The sequence below is a fragment of the Manacus candei genome, unplaced genomic scaffold (genome assembly GCF_025592945.1).
Source record: "Manacus candei isolate 608988 ecotype Guabito, Panama unplaced genomic scaffold, ASM2559294v1 h1tg000084l, whole genome shotgun sequence".
NCBI classification, from domain to species: domain Eukaryota; kingdom Metazoa; phylum Chordata; class Aves; order Passeriformes; family Pipridae; genus Manacus; species Manacus candei.
The window spans coordinates 3,307,694-3,325,870 of NW_026138132.1; the positions used below are offsets into that span (position 1 = coordinate 3,307,694).

The window sequence follows — 18,177 nt, forward strand, 5'->3', positions numbered from 1 at the left end:
CGTGGGTTGTACCCACTTGCTGCTCAGTTTGATGGAGATTTAACCTGGATTCCTTAGGCAGGAAAGGAAAACTCCCACAGGAAAACTTTGGCTGGAAAACATGGTGTGTAAACGAGGCAAAACACCATGAATTTGGTGCTCTTGGAGTTTTACTGTGCATTTCCAAGGAATTCCTGCCCTTCTGTAGCTGAAGCTGGCAAACAAACAGTTCCTTATGTCTGTCTTTAGTCCATTCATTATATAGATGGGAAATACATTTTTTCAGGAAATAAAAGCAAGGTAGTCACCTCTTTCAATGTATGGAAAAGTTCCTGGCACCATTAGGAACTCACAGGTTCTTCCAGGTAAATATGAGCAGTACAGGAAAATGTGCAGCAACATTACTTTTGGAATATCAGAATTATCCTTTCAGAACTCCTGGGAAATTAAAGTGAGCAGGGTGAAATTTTGGGGGGGGGGGAATGACTTGAAAATTCGAAGCCATTTGGAATCAGACTTTGTGCTCAAAACCAATAAAAGGTTTAGCAGCTCCCACTTAAACCTGGGAGTGTCTGGGAGCAGCACAATGAGCTGCCCTGAGTACCAGGCACGACAGGAATGTGTCAGAGACATCAGGAGCACCTCACACGGCCTGGAATGAAAGCTGAGCAGCCCCAGCATCCTGAGGAATTGTTCTCTAGGAATTGTGAGGAATCCTGCTCTCACTGAGGAATTTTTCTCTAGGGAATGCTGGCACAGAGCTCCTGTCTCCAGCTGGGGTGGGCTCATCCATAGGGTTTCCTACTCCTCAACCCCCTCTCCAAAATTTTCACTGTTTGGATTCTGAGAGCAGAGGGAAGTGCAGCCTTGCCTTTCTACCCCTGGAGTGCTCAAACAATGTGAGAAAGACAAAAACTCCATCAGCTGCTCAGGATCTTTGTTTTTTTTCCAGCAGTTGCATCCAAGCCCTCCAGCCCTGCTCTGGAGTCATCCCCTCTGGCTGCCTGTTGAACAACTGTCAGAGCAGGGATATTCCAAAGGCAACGAGCACAGGAGCTGCTGCTCCCCTCTGGAGCAGGGAAGGGTTTCTCTGTGGGGTTTGGGAGGCACTGACACCTTTGGAGAGGCAGCAAAGCCCTGACCAGGAGGATGAGCCACAGTGAAGAGCCCAGGGTTGGGGAGTGGGGCTGAGGGACAGGGAGCAGCAGCTCCAACCTGCCAGCAGCTCCTTCCAGCCTCTTCCCAGGGAGGGGAATGCAAAAAGCACTTGGAGTTCCTCACCAGCCTTCACACACTGGGAAACAAAGTCATTTCTAGAATTAAACGAAAGCAGACAATTTAAAAGGAAACCCTGATCTTACAGAGTTTCTTATTTGAAACAAACCTTCTGCTTAAAAGCCTTTTCAAATATCACAGCATGGGTTGGGTTGGACCTTAAAGCACATCCAGCTCCCTGCCATGGGCAGAGACACCTTCCACCATCCCAGGTTGCTCCAACCTGGCCTGGACACTTTCAGGGATGGGGAGTTCACAACCTCTGTGGGCAACAATACCTTAAATAAAAAGAAGCACGTTTTAAGGATTTTGTTTTAATTTCTCTGCTTTGAAGAAGTGGCACCACAGGCTGGAAATGCTGCCTGGGCCTCAGGCCCTGCCTTTGTCTCTGGGGATCCTTGGACAGCTCAGTTCTTTCTTTGCTTCTTCAGTGCTGAGTTGAGAACAGCAGCAGTCTGTACTGAGTGCTTTGGGGTACACCAGTGAGAGGAGCAGGATGTCCCAGTGTCAGCCAGAGCTGAGCCTGGAGCAGCCTTGGAAGCAGCTCCTTTGGCATCCACAAGAGGAAGACACGTGAGAGCACTTGGAGAGGCAGCAGCACCACTGATCCAGGGAAATCAGCCCCCTTGCACTTCCACGTGCACACACAGGGTCACTCACACATATTCCATGCTCCAGTTCATTCCCTTCACTCCACTGATTGCCACAAGAACACTTAATAACAGTTTTATACTAAAATGTGATTTTTTTTTGAATGAATAGCAGGTATTGCTGGGCTCGAGGCCAATGAAATGATGAATGGGTCCTTCCCAAAGTCACTGCATTAGCCCAGGAAAAATCCCATTCCTAAGACTAATTAATTTTATTCTTCTTCCTTCCTTTCCAGTCAGTGGGGTGGGAGAGAGGACAGTGGTTTGGAGTTTATCCACACCAACATTTCAGGTTTCTTCTGCAGGCACTAAACTGGGAAAGCTCCTTGAGCTGCAAACTGAGCTGGGCATCACCTTGGGGTGGTTCCACCAGGAGAAGCCTGAATCCCAGAACCAGGGAACACCCTGAGCTGGGAGAGACCCACCAGGATCATCTATCCAACTGCTGGCCCTGCACAGACACCCCAAAATCCCACAGAACCTTGTCCAAAGACCCCCTGAGCTCTGGCATTCTCAGGGCCAACACCAACCCTGGGGAGCCCTTTCAGTGCCAACATCAACCCTGGGGAGCCCCTTCAGTGCCAACATCAACCCTGGGGAGCCCCTTCAGTGCCAACCACCCTCGGGGGGCAGGACCTGCTTGGGAAACCTTTGGAGAACATGTGGAACATCCCTGTGCTCACCACGAGTCCCTGCCAGCAGCAAAGGCTTCCTGGATCCTGATCTTCATGCAACAGGCACCTCCTCCCACCCAACAATGGCTTTTCACTGAACAATCTACCAACAACAACCACTTTGAGTATAATTAAGTAATTAATTATATTTTCTAATCTATTAAGCCTTGATTGCTTATCAAAGCATTCAGCTGGATCATTTTCCTCTTGTCATTTCCAATTAATTTAGCTTTTGTTTTTTTGGTTTTTTTTTAAAGCAAAGGGAAAAGTCTCTCAAAGTTCTTGGGGAATCAGGAGCTTCAGTGGAGCAGAAAGAGTAATTGGTGGGTTTTTCCAGCTTTAGCTTCCTAAGGGACCATGTTCACATGATTCCACACAGGTGGAAAGGCTCCCAGGTATGAAATGCTCATCTCTGGCATGAGTGAGAAACTCATAAAGCCAGGAATGCTCCGTGGATCTGCTAATCCCTGGAGCTGCACAGTTCCACTCACCACAGGGCAGGATAAACCTGGGAGTGGGGGGGAATTACCCAGCCAGGAATAAAACTCATCCAGCAGCAAGGCTGCAAATCCAAACATGCTCATATGGAAGGGCCAGCTAAAAAAATATCAAATACCAACATCCTCAGGTGGTTGAGACTCCCAGAGCTCCAGCAAAGTCCATGGGATCACTCTGCTTCGGGAGAACTGAGAATCCAGTCCACATTCCAGTCTGGATTGTTTAAAAGCATAAAAACAGAGACTGGTTTGGGTTGGGAGGGACCTTAAAGCCCATCCAGTGCCCCCCTGCCATGGGCAGGGACACCTTCCACCAGCCCAGGTGGCTCCAACATGTCCTTGGGCACTTCCAGGGATCCAGGGGCAGCCACAGCTTCTCTGGGAATTCCAGGGGAGAATTCCTTCCTAGTATAAAAATGAGTATTTACTCTACAGTTTCAGCACAAAATAACAGCTTTTTTTCTTTTTTTTTTTTTCCAATAATTTGTCCTGGGACTTTAAGCAGACTCCAAAAACAAGTGAATATCCAATAAGGGGGAAGAAAAACTTGTTGCAGATCCCAGTGGTATTTGGGAAGGAATTGTTTGGGAGAAAACCCACACAAAGGTGTGTGAAATCATTGCTCCAACTTTTTTAGCCTATATTGGTTACCATAAGGCACTTAATAAAGTGGAATTTATTTGGTTTGGGAATACACCCCTGCTCTGGTGTTTGATCTCACAGAGAGGAAACAGCAAATAAATTAACTAATAACAGGGAAATTAAGCAGGTTTCCTTCTCTCTGTCCAGCTGGACCAGGAATATTTTGCAGCACAAACAATCCATGTAAATGACTGCTTACTTAGTCCTTTATGGGAATGTAATCCAGCTGGAATGGGCAGCAGGGCCACAAATTAAGTGCTCTGTGTAAACTGATGCCTCAGAGCTTTTTGGATTTTCCAACTTTTGTAGATTTTAATGTACAAAACCAATGCACTCCATATAAAACACACAGTGCACGTGATGCAGAAATGATAATCTCAGATAAATGTGAGGTATAAATACATTTGTGATTACAGTGTGAGAAGGGGTTCCCTACCCAAAATCAGCTGTAAACCACAGCAAGGAGAGGGGCATTTCTGCCCTGATGGGAGGGAAGGATCTCACTTGTGTCAGGGTGGATCCCAAATGTCACTGCTGACTGTTGCTGAAGCACAGGATGTGGTTTGGCTGCTGGTTTTCCCTGGTGGGTGATGCCAGGATTTCTGGGATGCACAGAAGTGGGGATGATGCCTTTTCCTTCCAGCCATGGAGCTCCCACAGGTCACTCTTTTCACGTTGGTTTTGGAACTGGAGGTTTTTGGTTCAGCTCTGGGATGTGTTTCCTCAGGATAAAACAATCCTGAATCCTTTCTGGCAGCTGGAGAAGTCTCTGCAAATCTAACATGAGGTGTACAGAAAATAAAGCTTGTTCTTTGGGTTAAAGGTGGGGAAAGTTCTCCTGGAGCTGGGAGAGAAGGGCTGGAAAATTCCCAGCTGGGTTCTGATCCATCCCAGTGAGTGAAATGGGATAAACCAGCCAGGATGAACTGCACTCACCTCTGAGGGCAAAGCCTGGCAAAGATGCCTCATCAGGGAAAATCTGAGGCTAATTATGCTTTTAGGGGACACAACTGGTGGGTTTTCCTGGCTGGGGGGAGTGGACCAGCAAAGCTGGAATTCACAGAAGACCCAGAAAAGCCCAAACAGGGCTTTGCAAAGGGATTCCACTGGGCAGCTCCCAACCCTGCTGCACTTCCACGTTCCAGCTGCCTTTCTTCACTTTACTGCCTGGGAGGTTCCAGGAATTATTTACAAATGATGTCTTGGAATTCTCACTGACCACTTCTTGAGCACCCAAGAGATCTGAAAACTGCTCTCAATGACACCCATTTTCTGCTCTGAATGGCCCATTACACCTCATTAATTAACCCATTTATTTTTAAGTTTATGTGTTAAATTAGAATTCTTTTATATATTCATTAATATATTAATACATAATATGCATATTATACAGAGCACTGCAAGATCTAAATCTCTTTAATTAAGGCTTAAGCAAACTCATACCCCCCCCCTACTGCCCTGGGGGCTTCAAGCAGGGCCTGGAATGGGCTGGAGGTCAAAGCACATGGATAAACTAATTCCAGGCCACAGGTTCTCCAAGAGATATAATCACCTGCCAGAGATAAAGGAAAGAAGGGACAGAGCCCAGTTATTTTCTCATTTCAGATCTCAGACAAGGCTGACATGCAACTATGCACCAAATAATGAAAAGTGGGATAGAAGCCAAAATTTTCCCCAAATTTTCCCTGGAGAAAGTTTTTCTCACTTGGGCATTTTCTAACCACCCATCCTCTCCTTCCCTTTCCCCCCAGAAAGATTTGCCTCAGATCTTGCCCCCAGGAACAACCTTTCCCCTCAAGTGCCACTTAAAATTTGGGTGTTAATGCCACCAAAATTTGCCTGGTGCCTTCCCCATGCTAAAGAAAGGGATCTACAACATCTAATTCTTTCCCATTGCTTCTCCCAGGATTAACTGGGGAAACTCAACAGTCAGAAAACTTTCTTAAGAAAAAAAACAATCGAACCTCTGAAATTCAAGTCGGTGCAGAAATTCATTTCTCTGTCAGTACCAGCAGAAACAGGTTTTCTCATCCTTCTCCCTGGGTATTGAAAGTCATTCATTTCAAAATAGATCTATAGATGTATTGCCATTTTAAACTGTGAAACAATGCACCAGACAGACAGTAAACTGGCTCTGGACACTAAATAAATTTGCTGCCTTATTGACTGAGGTGAATACAAAGAGATGAAGCACTAAATCCTGCCAGCTCTAATCTGAAGTTGTCATGCCAGCAAAAATTATATCCAACTCAGCCCAAGGAAATTCTGCCTCCGAAATATTCTTAATAAACAGGTTGGGGAAGGTTTTTCTCTTTGCTAAAACTCTGGGAATCCACAACTGGCTAAAAAGGGGTTGTGAGGAGGGGTCGGGCTCTGCTGCCAGGAACCAGCAGTGGGACAAGAGGGCACAGCCTGGAGCTGCCCCAGGGCAGGTTTAGGTTGGCCATGGGGAAGAAGTTCTTCCCAGAGAGAGGGATCAGCCCTTGGAATGGGCTGCCCAGGGAGGGGGGGGAGTCCCCGTCCCTGGAGGGGTTTGAGCAGAGCCTGGATGTGGCATCAGTGCCATGGTGGGGGGGACAAGGTGGGGTTGGGTCACAGGTTGGACTTGGTGATCTCAGAGGTCTTTTCCATCCTGGCTGACTCTGCCATTCTGGGATAAATTGCACCAGGGGAGGTTCAAATTAGAGATTAGATTTTCCACTGCAAGAGTGGTCAGGCATTGGAATAAGTTTCCCAGGGAGGTGGTGGAGTCATGACCTCTGGAAGGGTCCAAGAGGCACCTGGATGAAGCACTTGGGGATGGTTTAGGGGTGATTCTGGTGGTGCTGGGGGATAGTTGGCCTGGGTGATCCAACCTTGATGGTTCTGTGAACCTACAAACTGCTAGGCACAAGTTGTGTCCAGAGTTTAAGGTGCTGACAACACTCTCCTGGAGAATTCCACCTCACATCATTCTCCTGGAGAATTCCACCTCACAACACTCCCCTGGAGAGTTCCATCTCCCATCCTTCTCCCGGAGAATTCCATCTCCACGTGCCCTGAGGAGCTTCCAAGGAGCATTTCAGCATCAGAGCGAGACTCTGTGCAGGATCTGTGTCTCACCTGAGCTATAATCTGAAATAAATAATATTCACGGCACAGTTCCTGCTGTGACTGCATTCCACCAGTCCTTTCCATCAGTATCTCCAACCTCAATCCATGGAATGTGGTTTGCTGACACCCACAGCTCCCTGGACATACAAAATAAACCCCCAAAATAGCAAGAAACAAACAGGAAAACTGGGGGAGTTTAGGGACCTGCAAAATAGAACAGGATCCCATCCAAGTGCATCCAAACATTTTCCTCTCCTCCCCTCCACACCCACTCCCCACTCTGCTCCAACACAGCTAGAGGGGTAATTTGCTTTTTTCCCCCCCTTTCCTATAAATAAAAATAATGAATTTAAAAACCAATCAACTAATAAATTATCTAAATAAATCTAATAAATTATCTAAAAATGCATCTCTAAAGAGAGAGCACCATTTTACAATGGCTGGACCTGCTCCTGAAGAACCCTTTAGGGCTCCCTATTGGGATTTCTGTCACGGAATGGTAGAGTTTTTCAATCACATCAGCTAAGAGCTGGAGATAAGATAGGGCCAGAAAAGGAATTACATGGGATATACCCTGTATAATTTGGCTTTGTGGCTGGGGAAAAAAAAAGCTAAAGCAGAGGCAGTCACTGAAAGCCTCAGTGATTTTAGGATTTCGGCTTTAAAACAACTTATTTACTAGGAGACAAAATCGGGATAATGTTTCAAAAAGCGGCTCTGTGGCTTCAAAACTCGACTGTGGTTGTCAGGCCTGTCTGAAGCACTCAAAGTTCAGCTGAAATTTTGAGTGCCCACGAGCACAAAAGCAGCTGAGATGTTTGGGGTCGGGGGATCTGGAGTTTGAAGGCGACTCCCTGCCTGCAGCACAGCTGGAAAGGAACCTTTGTGTTGCTGAACCCTTGGAAAACTTACATTGGGATAGAATTTCTAAAAGCTCCAGAGGTGTTTTTTGTTGGGTTTTTTCCCCCATAAAGTTCTGACTTTCTAGAATAGGCAGGAAAAATACTCTGGGGGAAGAATGTAGGGGACTCAAACATCTGCCTGTGCTGCCCCTCGGGGCAACTGCTGCCCTTCAGGGGGTTCTGGGGCACCTGGCAGGGTGAGCCCTCACATTAATTGGGGTTTTTGGGCCCAACTATGGAACTATGAGCACTGGGGGGACCCCTGCCTCTGGCTGAGTGACATTTTGGGCGTAGGAAGTGCAAAAAAACGAAGCCCAGACAGCGAAAACCCTGAGTAACAGCTACAAAAATAACACTTGCACTGCTACCCATGGATTCCAGGGATGGCTTCTTCCCTCCTGGGCTTCCCTGATGCTGGGTTTGAGCAGATTGTTGGATGCCATGGATGGAAACCTGCAGCAGCACCTGCTCTGAGTTAATGAGCCCTGCCTGGCTCTGGAGCAGCTGTTGATTTTGGTGGAGCTTTGTCTTTATTTGGGGTTTGGAGTGTTTGTTCAGTGGAGCAGGAGCCAGGGAAGCCCTGAGCAGCTGCTGTGACACCAGGCATGGCCCTGGCTGCCAGGTCACCTGTTAACCCATGGCCTGGGCCCCAGGAACAGCTCCCAAGGACCAGAGAAAGGGAAGTGGTGAACTCAGGCTGGTTCCTAGGGGGGAGAAATAATCTGATTTAATAGATACTGAGTGGGCCTGGTTTGTTTTGGTGTTCCTGAGAAGCATCACTTCTCTTCAATCCCACCTTTCCCCACCACTTCTCTTCACCTCCATAAACCTATCCAAGGATTTAGGTCCCTTATCCCACCTGCAAGGACTGCAGTGGGGAGGAGGGCTGAGCTCACACCCCCCTGGCATGAGGAGCCCTCGGGGCCGTGGCTCAGGGGTTGAGGGGTTCACTTGGTGATCTTAGAGGGATTTTCCAGCCTTGATGATTCCATGATCCTGTGATTGCCCTTTTTACCTGGAGCTCTGCTGAGACCAACAGATCTGACCACTACATGGAAATAATCAGAGAATCCCAGAATAGTTTGGGTTGGAAAAGATCTTAAAGCCCATCCAGCCCCTCACCCTGCCGTGGGCAGGGACACCTTCCACTTGCCCAGGTTGCTCCAAGCCCTTTTTAACCTGGCCTTGGACACTTCCAGGGATTCAGGGGCAGCCACAGCTTCTCTGGGCAACCTGTGCCAGGGCCTCCCCACCCTCACAGGGAGGAATTCCTTCCCAATATCCCATCTAACCCCCCCTCTGGCAGTGGGAAGCCATTCCCTGTGTCCTGCCCCTCCATCCCTTGTAAACAGTCTCTCTCTTCAGGCCCTGCAAGGCCACAATCAGGTCACCCCAAAGCTTCTCTTCTCCAGGCTGAACAATCCCAGCTCTCCAGCCTTTCCTCCTAGCAGAGCTGCTCCAGCCCTCTGATCATCCTGGTGCCTCCTCTGGACTCTCTCCAGCAGCTCCATGTCCTTCCTGTGCTGGGACCACAGAGCTGGATGGGATTCCAAGTGGGATCAGACCAGAGCAGAGGGGCTGGGACATCCTCAGGAAAACAGGTGAATTCAAACAATCAGCTGATCTCAGCTGTCTTGGCAACCTGATTATCCCCAGAGCCTGAGCCAGTCACACGCTGTGTCCAAGAGGAGTTGAATGATGAAGCTGATAATGAGAACATGACCATCTACTATGGAAAAAAGCAGCTTTCTAGAAATGACAAACCAACCAGCCCATGGCAAAGAGATGGCTACAAGATTCAGAGATGTGTACATACAAAACTTGATGGAAATTAAAATCATTAAGCGCTGCAATAAATTCAGCTTGGGTGGATGGAAGGCAGCCCTTAAGTAAGGAAGGGGGAAAATGGGTTTAAATAATTAAGGCTCTATTTACAAATGTCTCCTAAAGTATTCATGAGAATCTCTTCATAGGGATAATAAATAATAAAATAAAGAATAAAGAATAAAGCTCCCATGTGAGCAGCAAAGGTGTTCTCTGAGCTGTATCTGCCAGTTTGGAGAGGGTAGAGGATGGGTAAGAGATCCCAGCTGCTGGGTTGGGATAGAAAACTGGCATATCTTTGGAAAAACTGTGCTGTGGCTCAGGCAAACACCCTTCAAGCATCAAACATCACAGTCACAGGATTGGTGACGCTGGAAAAGACCTTTAAGATCAAACCCAACACCCCCATGGTCACCACTAAACCGCGTCCTCAAAGTGCCACATCCACGTGTTTTTTGAACACTTCCAGGGATGGTGACTCCCCCACTGCCCTGGGCAGCCCATTCTAATGCTTTACAACCCTTTCCATGCCTTTTTTTCCCCCCTAATATCCAATCTAAACCCCCCTGGTGTGACATGAGGCCACTGCTTCTCATCCCGTCCCTCCGAACCAACCTCGACCCCTCCCACGTTCATTTGCTTTGTCAGCTTTGAAAGAAGAGGTCACAGAGTACATCTTTCTGACTCTCATGCAAATCACTCTGCAGATGTTAATTACCAGTTACCAAGGAATGATTTCTTGCCTGGGAACTGAGGGTTGATTTGGGTAATTGCAGCTTTGTTCCACGTTTTCTTTATCCAAGCACAGAGAGCCCAGACTTGCTCCCATCACACCTTGTGGTGACAAACTGCCCCAGACAGGACAAACACAATTTCCCAAACTCCTTTTGAGTCCTGAAAAAAAAGCTGTGGGATCCTGGGGGCTCACACAGCGTCCTCTGGCATTTGGATCCCAGGGGCTGCCTGGAGGCTCTGGAATACCTGCAAACCCCTCTGGAATTCCCTGAGCCTGCAGCTGCCAGCCCCGAGGGACGGTGTGTCCTTGGGACAATCCCAGAGCAATCCCAGTGCAGCTGCAGCTGCAAGGGAGCCTGGAAATGAGCATCAGGGAGCATGGAAAAGCCTCCAAACCCTGTCACTCCTATAGATTAGATTATAACACAGCAAGGAGACAGAAGGATTTATGAAATGTTTCCCTCCTTCCAGGGCAGCAGCACCAACAACTGGTACGTTCTGTGGGGGCAGAGACAATGAGGGATTCTGTGGAACACCCCCAGTGGAATTCCTTAAATCAGGGCAGAACACCTGACCAGGGGCTGAGATGGAATTCCCAGAGGAGCTGTGGCCACCCCTGGATCCCGGGAAGTGTCCGAGGACAGGTTGGATGGGGGCTTGGAGTGACCTGGGATGGTGGAACTGGATGGGCTTTAAGGTGCCTCCCAACCCAACCCAGTCCATGATTCCACAATTCCATGCTGGGCTGCCATGGGGGGAGTTCTTACCAACCACAAAACAAGGGATGAGAAAAGATCCTCTGTGTTTGCAGGTTCTGCCACTCCTGAAGGGCTGCTCTGCTCTGCTCCCTGGGCTCCCCCTGCCCAGAGAGGGCCAGGCTGGCTGGGGCTGCTCTCCCTCAGCCTGGGACCTGGGGTCAGTTGGGCAGAGAAGGGGACAACCCCCCCATGAAGATCTGTCCCACCTCAAAGCCCCCATCTCCAGGAGAAAACACCTGAGCTTGGCCTCCAGCCCCTGAAGGCACAACCAGAACAGCTTCTTCTTCAACTGAAACTGCAAACAGAGCTGAGGGAGTTGGGATAATATTACCTGGGCTGAAATAAGCCCCAAAGCAGTTCCCTCCCTCCTATTTAAAGGAAGGAACAAATAAAGCAGGTGCTCGTTCCTGAGATGAATATAATGGAGCAGAACTAAATGAGAAAGGATTTGAGTGCAATGTTCACCTCCTGGATCTTTAGGAGATACAACAAGTCTCCAAGTGCACACTGGCAGCTCTTTCCCTACTGCAGGTGGCTGCTGTTGTTGTTTGAACAGGGGAGCTGCATCCCAGCCTGGTACTGAGTCACTGCCTCATTTTAAAGAATTGATCCCAAAAATCCATTTGCCTGCAAGCAAAGTTCAGCTTTCAGATAAATAAGTTTAGGCTGGGGAAAAATAGGGGAAAAAAAGCTGCTGTTCAGTGCAAGCCAAGCTTAGACTTTCTGGAGGGGGCATGGAAGGTGCTCCAGGACAAAGGACTGCACAGGAGCAGGGAGCCCAGGCAGCCCCAGCTCTCAGGGGGCACAAGCACAGCAGCAGCAGCTGAACTCGGAGCTGGGCTGGCACTGCAGGGGCTCAGAGGTGCTGAGGCACCATCTGCCCTTCCCTGGGGGCACCTCTGCTCCTGCTGCACCTGCCTGTGCTGGCACAGCCCAGCTCAGGGGACAGCACTCAGAGATCCCTGCACAGGCTCCCCAGAGGGGATGGCACTGGGCTGCCAGGAAAGTGCAGCTTGAGGGACCAATGAGCTCCAGAAATGAGCCAGTTCATCTGCAGAGGCTCAGAGAGATGACATTTGTTTGTCCAACCCCATCATGCTCAGTGTCCCCACCCCTTGCAGCGAGCACTGCTCAGGCAGCAGATCATCCCCAAACCCTTCCCTGTGTCACCAAACAACTCCAGAGCCAGCAGAACATCCCCAAACCCTTCCCTGTGTCACCAAACCATCCACAGCCAGCAGAGCATCCCCAAACCCTTCCCTGTGTCACCAAACAACTCCAGAGCCAGGAATCACCAAACCCTTCCCTGTGTCACCAAACAACTCCAGAGCCAGGAATCACCAAACCCTTCCCTGTGTCACCAAACAATTCCAGAGCCAGCAGAGCATCCCCAAACCCTTCCCTGTGTCACCAAACAACTCCAGAGCCAGCAGAGCATCCCCAAACCCTTCTCTGTGTCACCAAACAACTCCAGAGCCAGGAATCACCAAACCCTTCCCTGTGTCACCAAACAACCCACAGCCAGGAATCACCAAACCCTTCCCTGTGTCACCAAACAACCCACAGCCAGGAATCACCAAACCCTTCCCTGTGTCACCAAACAACTCCAGAGCCAGCAGAGCATCCCCAAACCCTTCCCTGTGTCACCAAACCACTCCACCTGGGCCACCACCCTGCCCCTCACACCAGGCTTCTCTCCCCCTCTCCCTCTCAGTTTCTATAATTAAAAAAATGGACAAGCTCCTCCCGGGCTCCAGAGCATCCCCAACCCCAATTCCACACGATGACAGCCTAATTAATCTTCTTCTTTTGTTTCCCCAGCACACGGGCTCCGCTCAGCTGTGGAATATGGTGGAATCTTGCTGAGAGCACATCTGCCAGGATTGCTGTGTGGAGGGAGGAATCCAGCAGGCTTCTGTGTGACTGTATCTGTATTTGTATTTGTTTAGCTCTGTGCCTGCCCAGCGCTCCAGACACACGGAGGAGAGAACAATCCATACAGTCATGTCCCGGATTGCCAGGAACACCTGTGATCCCAGACACTGGAGCATCAGAATGCAGCAGGAAAGGCGTCTCTCTGCCCAGGGAGACATCATTACTCCCACACACAGCACTCAGGTAAAGAAAGATTATGTGACTCGGCCAAGGTCACCCAGGAAACTGTGACAAAGCTGGGAACTGAGCCAGCGCCTCACGTCCTCAGCTCAACTCCTACAGCACCTTCTTTTCCAAGCTCTGCATTCCCTCTTTTCCCCTCCAGGGCTCTAATTACACAGACTGGCCCATCAACAGCACTTGTGTGCTGGTGTGGGACTCAAAGGCCTCATTCTGATAAACTCCTGCTGAGGGTGAAGCAGCTCCTGGAGACACCTGGTCCCAGCAAAGTTGCCCTCACCTGAATGGAACCAAAGCCAAGGGTTTTGGTGGATCTTTACCCACCTTCTTTGGCCCTTGGGTGCTCAGGCCCTGTGCCAGCAGCACCCTGACGTGAAAAAGTTGATTAAAACCCACCAAAACCATCTTCAGCCCATCGTTCCTGGGAGCAACAACACCCACGTCCTGCTCCCAGAGCTGAGCCCTGCTGGGCTCTATCTGCCCTCAGAATCCTTGTTTCTGTTCTCAATCCTTCCCTTTCTGGCCCTGTGAAATGGTGAGATTGCCCCCATTTTCACTGAATAAAAGGTTTTGAGGCCCTTCAGCTCAGACACGACCACGAGGCAGAGCCTGAAGGGCTCCAAAGAAATTCAGGACTCACAAAAAGTCGGTGCCGTGGTCAGAGTTGGAGGCTGAGGTTTGACTGCCCAGGGTTGTCAGGGCTGAGCTTAAATTACTGCACCACAAAATAATGGAAGGTCACAGGATTTCAATCAAGACACTTGGCCAGTATAAATCTTGCCTCTCCATGGAAGCTCTTGCTGCTGTTTGGGTTTTTTCCTGCTAAAGTCCAGCTCAGTTTATGATTTCAATATCAATCTATAAAATTTGCTGTCCTGGTTTTAAACGAGAGCTAAATTTGTCTCTGCTTGAAGGGAATGAAGCTGCATCAACGTGGTTTCTTACATTTCCACCAAGAGAATTTGATCAACACCTGAGAATTTTCTGAAGGTAAAACTCTGCTTTGCCCTTTTCCCACCCTGGCTGCCTAAATTCCTGATATTTGCTAAAGAAATTATTTGGCTAATGAGCAGTGATGCCAACCCACTTTCACTGGGAGCCACAGTGCTAATAAAGAAGACAAAAAATGGGGGGGAGGGGAGGAGGAAGAACCTCCAGGTTCTTTAGGATAATTATATTTTGCGTCAAATAAGACAAATATTTCAATTTTGGGCAACATGTACCTAAAGAATGAACGTGGGCTGTTTTAGTCACAACTTGTCACGGGGATTAGGCTGATCAGGTACCTGCAGTCATACAATTAAAGCTGGCATGTAGTAATTAGGAAGGCAGGTGTACTCAACACAAACTACAAGGTTTCCTCCGAGCTGTTGTCTTAGGTTGGGTGAGTGATCACAGAGACACAACAGAGCCCCTCCCTGAGCCCCACAGGTACAAAACAGAGGCTGCACCCAAGTTATTTATGGTGGGAGTGATGAAGGGCAATTGGAACTGGAATGGTTGAGAATCCCTGCCAATAAGACAGGATAACAAACCCATGAGAGCCAGTTCATGGGAGCTTGTGGAGGAGCTTTGGGAAATGTGGGAGGGAATTATCCCACCCAAGGTATTTTCAGGTGTTGTTAACACCCTGAAGGTAGAGAATGATCCACAGAACATCTGATCCATGGAAGAGGCTCCCCAGGGGCGTGTGGGGTGCCCATCCCTGGAAGTGTTGAAGAAAAGGAGCAGAATATCCCACTCCATGAGTTGGTGGGATTCAGTCAAAGCTTGGGTTTGGTGATCTTGGAAGTCTTTTCCAACCCTAACGATTCCACGTGCATCCCATCCCAGTACACCTCCAAAATGTCATCCTGTCCTACAAGTGACCTCTGCTAAATCTCTGTAAATCTTTCTGAACAGAAAACCTGAACACCTGAACCCCCCCACCGAAGTCCCCTAAATTTTGCTGCCTGAGGAGCCTCCCAGAGCCATGAGCCATCATTAACAGTGATAAACAGGATTATCACCCTGGAGAAAATCCCTTCCTGTGTCCCACAGGCTCCCTGGCAGTGGAAGTTGGTGCTAATGAGAGCTGTAGTTCACATGTCAGAGCTCAGTAAAACAATTAGGAGTCGTGTCCTACTTCCTAAATCCCAATATTGATAAAGGAGTAGAACTTAAACTGCCGTGAGACGTTTTTATGGTCACTGAGAACTTCCTGAGTTATGTTAAGTGGGCTAAGGAGTTAAAAAGGAGGATAAATTCCCAAGCTTCAAGCCAACAACAAGCCAGGAAGAGGATGCCACCCCTAGAGCAGGTCAGGGTATAATTGTGTGTTAACAGGATATTTTATCACCTCCTTCTGAAGTATCCAACACTAACTAAGTACACACACAACTCAGCTAATTCTAAGTGGGGACTTTTATGCCTCCCACTAAAAGAGAGGATTTTTCAAAACTACCCAGGGCATTTGGGTACTAAATTTTTATTAAAATTAATGGGAGCTGAGCCTCCCAATCCCCCAAGTGGCTCTGAAAGTCTCGGGCCAAGGCTGTACAAGTGCTGCTGTTCACTCTGAAGGCTCCCGATGCACTTCACAAGCCCCCCTGGTTCTGTGCAGAGCACATTTCCCTCCGAGGCAGCTCCCCCTGGGATGGAGCAGGAGTGAAGAACTCCCAGGGGGAACTGGCTGAAACACAGTGGGTGTGATATATGGAGCTCCAGAGGCTCTGATGGGCCCTTCTGGCCATGGATGCCGTGGAACTGGAGCTACAACACGGCCAAGAGGAAGTTCAGGAAGCCCTGGGAAGGTGAGGCAGGTGCTGGGAGGAGACAAACAGCTCCAATTCCAACCTTTTGCAGGAATCCCCTTGCCCAGGTGAGGGCCAGGGCAGCTGCCCCTGCCCTCAGATCCAGCCTGGCACCGAGCTGGAATTACCAGAACATCAGGACGAGCTACAGGGGCTCATAAAAGTGTGTGGGTGATGTTCAAGGGCCCCAGGGCACTCAGGAGCTCAGCTTTGCCACCTCTAATGAACCCTGGCCTGGAGATGAACCAGCAGCTCTCCAGGGCAGGTGGTGGCCTCAGGAATAACCATTTCTAGGCTCTGCACTAAAGCAGTGGCCCCAGGCACCACCTGCAGATCCTGACTCAAAGGATCTTCTGGAATAAGGGACAGGACAAGGGGGAAGGGTTTTGAACTGCCAGAGGGCAGGGTTAGATGGGATATTGAGATTTTGGGAAGAAATTCTTCCCTGTGAGGGTGAGGAGGGGCAGGGATGGAATTCCCAGAGGAGCTGTGGCTGCCCCTGGATCCCTGGAAGTGTCCAAGGGCAGGTTGGAGCAACCTGGGATGGTGGAAGGTGTCCCTGCCCATGGTAGGGGGTTGGAATTAAATAATCTTTAAGGTCCCTCCCAGCCCAAAGCATTCCATGATTTTATGATTCTATAACTGACAAGCACATGAAAAATCACATTTCAAGAGGGAAAATGATGTTTCCTCTGAACAAGAGCAAGCAAACAGCCCCCTCTTTGCCCCTTCATCCTCTTCAGACCAGGATCTTCCTGGACTCACAAACAGGATCCTTTTTTTCTTGCTGATACTGATACAAAAGCAAAAGACTGCCCAGGAAACTCTGCCTATGTGCAATTATGGATGGACTTATTATTTGGAGCACATTTCACGGGATCATCCTTCCATGACACCCAAAATTATAATAATTCCAGCCAGAATTTTTTTGTACTTACTAATTTCCAGCCTATTCTGGGTCCTCTTTGGAGAAGTGAAAATTGGTGCTTGCAGCCTTGACAGCAAAGGACAAGTGCCTTGACAGGACAAAATGCTTCTCTAAGAATAATTCAATCCAAGTGTGGTGTAAATCCCTGGGGTGCCTCTCCACTGGTAGTATTTCTATCAAGAATCTTCCAAACCTTAAATCCAATATTTAAGATTTATGGGTTCCACCAGTGGTTTCAAGGTGAGAGGCAGCTGTAGGAATGTTTTGGTGCTTCTGCCCATCTCACCTTTCCTTTTAGTCCAATAAAGAAAGGGAATAGAAGAAAATGCTCCCCTGCACGTCCTGGTATATATAAGTTCTGTCTGAACAAACACAGGTAAAGGGTTTCCAATAATAAAAAAATCCCCATAAGCCTGATGGGTAAATAAAAATAGGGGATGAGCAGGATTGTTTACCTTGTAACCTGTATGTTACATAAATGTGGGCCTCAGGAAGATCAGGAACATGAATTAGGAGACACCACAGACAGGGAGAACAAACTTTCATTATCTTGGTTAAAAATAGGCAACTGATGCACAAAAAGCTTCAGTAAATTGCCCCAAATTATCCAGGTCTCTGCCAGAGAACTCCCAAGTACTGTAACTGAACACTAGCAGTTCAAACTCAAATCAAATATAATTGGGGAGAAGAAGAGACACAAAAAAAGAGACGAACTTATTGATCCTCCCTGACACACCAGCGTTAGAAAAGAGCATTCCTCTCTCAAAGGAGAAGGAAAGAGCATTTCTAGCTCAGCAAAAAGAATGAAAAAAAGGGTATTTTCATGGAGATTATTCACTCCCAGCCTAGGAATCATCAGTCAGTAACCACAGGATTAGGGGCCACAGTATCTGCTCAGAAGAGCTTGGGTTTAGCCCCATGTCCATCACAAACATCCCGATGTTCTGAACGACCCAAGCTCAAACCTTAAGGTTTGTTTTGACATCTGCCCCCTTTGCTGCATCCTGGACCTCTTTGGGGTGAGCTGTTAATGACACTGAGAAGAGATCCTGTCCCGGGAGCTTTGGGATAAGGGCTGGATCCAAGAAACACCAGGATTGCTTCCCTGCTCTCCCAGTCCTTGCCAGCAGAGGCTTTACTCCATTAACTTCTCCCACCTGGATTTCCCTCCATCACTACCTGCAGCCTGAAGCACTTAAACCATTCCCTCTGTCCCTCCCGTGGTTTTAAAAGCTCAAGTTGTGATCTTTGCTTAAGAGGAGTCACTGAGGCGATGGACCCTGAATGGCTGGGTGGAAATCCAGTTTATCCAG

General features: G+C 48.5%; 2 protein-coding genes and 1 long non-coding RNA gene across 4 annotated transcripts in view; 1 reads left to right on the forward strand and 2 right to left on the reverse strand.

The window, feature by feature from the left end:
- Positions 1-6,591, forward strand: part of LOC127482007 (coiled-coil domain-containing protein 81-like) — a 237,585-nt gene extending 230,994 nt beyond the window's left edge. Inside the window, exon 6 of the transcript XR_007908397.1 lies at positions 6,338-6,591. The gene's annotated coding sequence lies outside the window, so the exon portion shown is untranslated. The remainder of the gene's footprint in view (positions 1-6,337) is intronic.
- Positions 1-18,177, reverse strand: part of LRRTM4 (leucine rich repeat transmembrane neuronal 4) — a 198,117-nt gene that overhangs the window by 22,904 nt on the left and 157,036 nt on the right. The window lies entirely within an intron of this gene.
- Positions 5,148-6,682, reverse strand: LOC127482027 (uncharacterized). The gene is made up of 3 exons (XR_007908407.1): positions 6,573-6,682; positions 5,682-5,756; positions 5,148-5,269 (listed from the first exon to the last, which is right to left on the reverse strand). It is a non-coding gene; the product is annotated as an uncharacterized LOC127482027 (long non-coding RNA).